At 32.1% G+C, this 7,696-nt stretch overlaps 1 pseudogene; it reads right to left on the bottom strand.

Moving 5' to 3' along the window:
* Window positions 1–242: 242 nt before the first annotated feature.
* On the bottom strand, window positions 243–5,989 carry LOC143573853 (laccase-15-like; annotated as a pseudogene).
* Between the last annotated feature and the right edge of the window lie 1,707 nt (window positions 5,990–7,696).

Genomic DNA, 7,696 nt, shown 5'->3' with positions numbered 1-7,696 from the left:
ATGTTTAAGACTATATGTTGTCGTTTATATAAGATTTCGTTTGCTTAGTTTATTTGAGATCGATGTTTATATGTTTATATATATATATATATATATATATATGGTTTCGTTTGCTTAGTGTTTTCCGTTTAGATCAAATACGTGCTATCTATGAAGAGAAGATTACGCAAATAATTGCCATTGGTATAAATACTTTCTTTGATCTATGAAATCATGTACCAATTACGCAAATGCAAACAAAATTAGCACCGCAGCATGTGAACAGGCGGTGGAAGCATACTTTCTTGAGTCGTTTTACCATTCTTAACGATGAACACTGTATTCATCCCCCACGTAGTATGACGTTCAAGATGACAGTGCATAAACCACACACCTATTTAACGTCATTAGCAAAATGTCAAGACATTATTGTTAAGAAAATAAATAATATAAATGAGGTTGGTACTTTGTTTTAGGGAAAATGACTAAAATGTGCATTTTGACCATCATAATTTCCAAAATGTCTATTCAAATCACACCGGTTTCATTATGTCCAGCTCAAAACCACTCGGGATGCCTAGATATTCTACTCCAATGACCGAGCGCCACATGTCAAGAAAGTTTCCCGTTGACCGCCTCCGTTTTTTACCGCCCGACAAAAATGTTCCAGGCGCTGGGTGGATTTTATTAGGCGTCAACTGGTTATTTCTAGGGGTTAGGTGGTTTTTTCTAGGCGGCTACTAGATTTTATAAATTCATGCGTCTACTAGATTAATTTAGGTGTTGCTTGGTTTTCAAATTCAAATCCTTTAAGTATTTTTTTAAAGTAGCCGTTTAATCTAGTAGCGGCCTGAATTTATAAATCTAGTAGCTGCCTAGAAAAATACCACCCGACGCCTGGTTTTGAAATAACCAGGCGGAGCCAGAAACATTTTTGTCATGCGGTCAGAAAAAAAGGCAGTCGACGGGAAACATTCATGACATGAGGCGCTCGGTTACTGGGGTAGAATGCCCGATTGGCTTTGGATTGGACATAATTGAACCAGTGGGATCTGAATGAACATTTTGATCATTTTCCCTTTGTTTTATCTAATATAAATGCATTATGAAGTATATATGTTACCAGGATTAGAAGCCTTGAACCTTATTGCCACCCATCCATTGATCGGAAGAGTGACCGTGTTCCTGAGTAGCGGGTCTACAAGGTTATACTTCAAAGGATCTTTCTTTTCATCATAGTTACCGAATCCATATCCGACGATATAGAAGTTAAACCCATGTAAATGCATAGGATGATCAAGTCCTGCAACCAAACTAGTCCCTTGAAAAACCACTTCCACAATGTTATAGTCTATCACTTTAACTTCTGTTGCGCTCTTAGGCGTCAGTAAAAACGCGGGTAAATTACTATCGGTAAAGTTGTAATACAATGGTGGAACTCTAGGAAATTTCGTGCCAAACACATCATTGATGTGATAATAGTACGCTTTAAGTATATCGATCGAAGTATGTTCAAAGCTAATGTTGTTCATACTTGCCGCAAGTCTTGTACCATTTGGACCGGCACATGAGTTGTTTTTACATGGGAATGTGTTTATGGAAACTGATGAGTATATTTTTGTGTCGTACGCCCCTAACGAGAATAAGAGGGGGTCTAAGCTCCTAAGGCTACCAAGGAAGTTGAAAGCCGCGGTGGTGTCATTGTAGTAAGGTAACGAAGGAAGTATAGGATTTTTTGTGCTTATAACAGAACCACCACCAGTATCGTATTGGATGATACCGGTGGTGGTGGTGTTATCAAAAGGAAGGGTAGTGGCAGAAGAATATGCTTTGGCTGCCATGTAGTAACGGCCACCTGGTTGAACTTGGTTTGCTTCGAATATGCAATCAAGTGTTTGACCAGGGGAGATTACTACGTACTTTTTGGTCAACTGCTGGGTGTAGCTGCCGTCGGCTCCCACAACGGTTAGTGAATGATTTGCAATGGCGAAAAAGAGTACTTCGTTCATTGCCGCATTTACCATACGCAAAAGATACCTTTTCCCATGTTCCACATTTAACTTAAAGGTACCTGTAAAAATATATTCAACAATATGAATAAATCTTCCCGAAAGTTTCGAGTCTTACAATAGGTGTGCAAGAAACCGGAAAACCGATCCGAAACCGAAAAACTGAAAAATCCAAAATGAAAAAACCAAACCGAAACAAAGACGGACGATTTGATTTCATGTTTTTGTAAAAGCCGAACTTATGGTTTGGTTTTGGGGGTTGCATGTAATAAAAACCGAAAAAAAACCGAACTAAACCGAATTTCTAGCTTTTTTTATTTTTTATTTAAGTCATTTATAATAATTTAATAAATACATAACTCAAATATGTATGGCCAACTATATAATAGTCACTTAATTAATAATTAACAAAATTATTTATACAGAAAGTCACTATTTTCAGTCTAACTTTTTTTCGGTCAAAAATTTTCAAGCTCAAATGAAAAAAAAGAAAAAACCAAAATCGAACTAAAACTAATACTAAAACTGAAACCAAACGGTTTCAAAAATTCAAAAACCAAAGTTTCGGGTTTTAGCCCAAAACCGCACTGTGCACACCCCTACTTACGAATGTGAAATTACTAAACTAACCTTGTTTTGAACACGGATAAAAATCACCAGGCTGACCATTGATTGTGTAAGCATCAGAATTTCTAGGGGAACCACCAGATGCAACAAAGTCATGAAGCACTTCCATTACATCTTTTATCCACCATTCACCTAAAGTGAATTCAACACAACTAAAGTTAATGCGAAAACTAGACCATATAGGTTTGGTAATTGATCAAAACAAATTAATTTGATGTATACTTACTAAATATTATGGGCACTTCTTTATAAGGTTGGGGGAAAGGGTAGCTCGTGTCACGCTGAGGGCGCACCACAATGGCACCATGGACTGTGGCACGAGACCACGCTATGAGCGTGCCACCAAAGCGTTCCCACCTCCGTAGAAAATACGATTGTATAGGTAAATGTTTCACCCGGTTGAATTGGACATTGTGTGATATACTCAGGACCATCAAACCATGGATTTCTATGTTGCTTTACTCCATGCCTGTAAATAAACTTATATCATTTAATTAAATGATGTTCAAATGCCCATGTACACTAACATTAAAATATCTCAATAAGATAGTATTAATAAATATATCACAATTTCAATACATTATATAATAATAAATGCAACATAACATTTGTATAAAAAAATTAACATATGATGCTATATGATACAATGTAATAACATTGAATGACAGTTGATGAAATGTAACAAAATTTGAATGTTAATGAAATTGTTAACATTCAATCTACTTTGCTAATAGAGTAAACTGTGATTTTCGGTTTGTTCAAATATGCGGTTTAAGGCCAATAGTTTTAAATTTGCGATTTTCGTCAAAGTTGTTTCATTTTACTTGCAATTAAACCATAATTCATTAACTCCGTTAAGTTTGGTTGTTAAACCCATCAGCGTGCCCCAATACAATGTTACTACAAGGCATGTTAAAAGACTAATAACTTGCTCCACACCATTTCTCTAGTTGAAATCATTTGGATTTATATACAACTTGTGTAAGTTTTAGGTGATATAAATGTGAAAATTTAATGTTTATATTACAATTTACGATAATCATTGATTTAGGGGTCAGTTACTCAAATTTTCAACTCGTGTTCATGCATTAGACCATGTGTAGTGGACATTAGCCCACTTCTATATGAGTGCCACATCACCCACACCCGGTGCCAAACACCATTTTAGAGAGGAGAGGCCGCCAATGGGGGAGAGCACTACTTCATGGCGGGCGTGAGGGATTGATTGTGGGGCCAGGTTTTTATACACCAATCAAACCGTTTTTCACTGTTTTTATTAAAAAACACGTTTAAATAATAATTGTGTTGTTAGTTAAATTATTACACAACATTTTATGTTTTGGTAAAAAATAAACGAAAAGAGTGCCCCTTTAGCAAAACCTGGTGTTTTATGAGACGTTTAAATTATATACACCATACATAAAAGAAAGTACATTTGTTTAATAAGTGGGTTACGTGACAAACACGTTTAAAACAATTAAATATATTTTTAAATAACATAATATGACACATTTACATAAAATATAAGAGGTTCAATAACACAACACCTTAACACAAATAGATAATGTGATATAACTAAAATGACAAAAAAAATGTTACTAAAAATTACGATTCATAAAATTTCTATGGAACTTATAAGCTTGTTGGTTAAGAGTGGTTTTTTTAAATATTTATAAAGCTAATTCTGATAAGTGGTCTTAAACGTGCCGTGTCGACTTGTTAACATGATAAAAGGTTAATTGTTAATTTAAATGTTAGTTGTGTTTTAGTAAGTTTAAGTAGGCTTGGTAATTCCAAGCTAGTTTGGTGTAAAATTTTTTTAATAGTCTAATATATTGCTGTAGTTTTCTGATAATTTTGTAAATACAAATAAACATTATAATGATTTTCACAAATGATTAAATGCAATCATAATATTTACTCTAATGATCAATGGATACAATATATTTAGTGGCTCATAAACGAAGATTAAAAAAAGGCTAAAAGCACAAATATAAAACATAAAGTTGGGTTTTATATAATTTCTTAGGAATTTATATAAAGCAAACTACATGTATCTCATAATCACACACATATGATATAATCACATGTATCATGAAATATAACATGATAATTTATATAGGAGTAAATCCTATATTTCATTGAACATTAGAAACTGAGGAGGATTGAACTAGTTGATTTGACCAGATCCTCCTGAGCTAATCGGACCTCTATCCGGACGGTGTCTTGCGAAATCCTGTGCAGACAATATATAATAAAATGTCAAACGAAAGTTTTCATATTACATATAGTTAACAGAGGAATGCTCCATAATAAATTTAAGGTAGATAACCGAAAATATATCAAATAAACACTTGTACTTGGAGCATATATTGCTTTAATATTTTTAGCGGCCTTTGAAATTTTTTAATGTTACTTTTTTATATTTATAAATTTCAAACCCTACTAAAAATAGTTATTACATCAAAATTTATAACAATTTGTTTTGAATATGCAAACAATTAATACTAAACACATAAATTTATAATGTAACTTGTTGTATAAATATGTAAAAAGAGTGTTTGTTAAGAGTAACTTATGCTCGTAGAAATGAGCATTTCTTTATGGAGTCGGGGGGAAGGGTAGCTCGTGCCATGCTGAGGGTGCACCACAATTGCCCCATGGACCGTGGCTTGAGACCAATCACTATGAGCATGCCACCAAAGTATTCCAACCTTAGTAGTAAATACGATCTTGTAGCTAAACATTTCACCCGGTTGAATTGAACCTTGTGCGATATATTCAGGACCATCCCTGCGATTTAAACTCATATCATTTGATAATATTCAATTATCTAAAATGTCATGGTTTTATTCAAACAAATTATAATTTGTCATAATAATGATGACATAATATGCATATTCTAGGTTCAAATGGAGCAAAAAGAAGGTTTGGTGATATATTAAGTTTACTTCTAAAAAACATTTTAACTTCTTATGAAATAAAATAATATTAAATCAAAATCAGTAATTATAATATTATGAATTAAACATATTCATCATACCAGTGAATGGTAATATTGTATTTCCCGTTGTTATGCACCTTGACGTAAATAGTATCTCCTTTACGAACATGCAAAGTTGGTCCTGGAAATTGCCCATTAACCGTTAAGAAGTTTTTGGTTCCGCTAAGGCGAGTGTGTGATGCTTCCTTCACCTACATCACATTAAAAAACCCGTAGTGATAATAACATCTAATGAAATGGACAAAGAATGAAAACTTTTGTTCGATCTTAAAAGAAAATTACTTACAGAAAACTCATAGTGTGGAATCAATGCTTCACAAAACACAAATGACAAGATAAAGAATACCAATACAATGTTACTACAAGGCATATTAAAAGAGTGACACAATGCTCCACACCATTTCTCAGCTGGTTGAAATCAGGTGTATATATATACAACTTGTGTAAGCTTTAGGTAATATAATTTTAAACATATGATATAATATTAATTCGGGACCAATTACTTAAGGTACCAACTAGTGTACAACACTATAACCATCATAAACTCTCTTTCGGATAGTTTTGCTTTTCTTTCATTAATACATTAATCAGATTCATAAACTTATCTTACTTAATGCATTATAATAGAAGGTTTAATAAAAGTTAAATTAAAGTAAAAGAGTTCATATGAAATATTCATTAAAAGAAAATGACCTTTTATTTTCAAAATTTACATTAATATAATTCAAAACTTTTTTGTTTCATTTTTGCCATCTTGTTATTTTATATTATTATTCTTTTTAAAACACATTTTTAAGAATTTTCTTTTTACCTTTTTAAAAATATTTTTTAAATAACAAAAATCATTTTTTTCTTATTTAAAATAAACATTAATTATTATTTGAAAAATATATAATTTTTATAATTATTTTATTTTATTAGAGAATGTTCTTTAAATAATTCTTAAAGATAGTTTGCATTTTTTAAATTAAATTTCATAATGTTTGTTATTAAATGAAAAAAAAAATAAATAGTGTATATACATAATAACTGTACACATTTTTTGAATTGAGAATTAAAAATTTAAATGTTATGTGATAATAAATTTTTTAACATAGAAATTGTGCTTATTTATAATAGTTTATTGTGAAAAAAGTCATATATGTGATCATTTATATTTTTAATAAAAATAGTTTTTATATTATAAAAAACTGAAAACTTTAAATGGAAAACATTTAAAAAAAAATAGTTTTAGTCGGGAGAAAAAATCACTGCACCTATCCATCCAAAGTTATGCAAACCTATTATTAAATCTATGTTTTGTGTCAATTTTGTTAGTTATAAGATATGAAGGTGAAAATGAAAGCCTTTTACGTGTTTTATCGCACCTATGGTCCAACCAATTGGGAGAGAATCAATAGATTCCTTTTCGGGAGCGATTCATCCTTCCCGAACGTAGCATACAACTCTCCGTTGTACTGCGCTCTCCAAGTGTGCATGTTCCCCCCTTCTTCTTTACCATGACAAGTCTTTGTGAAAGAACTCCGATGAGAAGAAAAAAGAAGGCGTTAAGAGACCGTCCTGGCCTAACCCTAGACACTCTAAGATCCTTTTTCAAACCTGCTCCCATTTCGAGTCAAGAGATAGATAAATAGACACATCCCATTTGATTTCAGCTTTCTTCAGACCTCGGGGAAAAGCATGAAAAAAAAGGCTCGAATGGTATGATCCCTCCGTCACCCCAGAATGTTCAAGAAGGGACGGAGAGGGGAACAACAAGTAACAACAGAAGGTACGTTTATCTTGATCTTTTGTGAAACATTTAAAATATATAAAACACCTTACATAAAAGAAAGTATGCGTGTTTAATAAATGGATTAAATGACATACGTAACACGATTAAATACATTCTTAAATAGCACAACATGACACACAATTTACAATTAAATATAAGTAGTTTAATAGCACGACACTTTCAACACAATTATGAAAAACAATTCACTGAACACGACAAATTAATTAAGGAAAATAAGATTTTAATAATTTTAAATATGACTTATTAGTCGATAATAATTTATAGTTAAACTTTGACAAATGA

Source organism: Bidens hawaiensis, unplaced genomic scaffold (genome assembly GCF_021521415.1).
Source record: "Bidens hawaiensis isolate Kalapana, Puna unplaced genomic scaffold, B.hawaiensis_p1.1 tig00026657_1, whole genome shotgun sequence".
NCBI lineage: Eukaryota > Viridiplantae > Streptophyta > Magnoliopsida > Asterales > Asteraceae > Bidens > Bidens hawaiensis.
The sequence above is the reverse complement of the archived record's forward strand: the minus strand, read 5'-3'. Positions and strand labels throughout refer to the sequence as shown.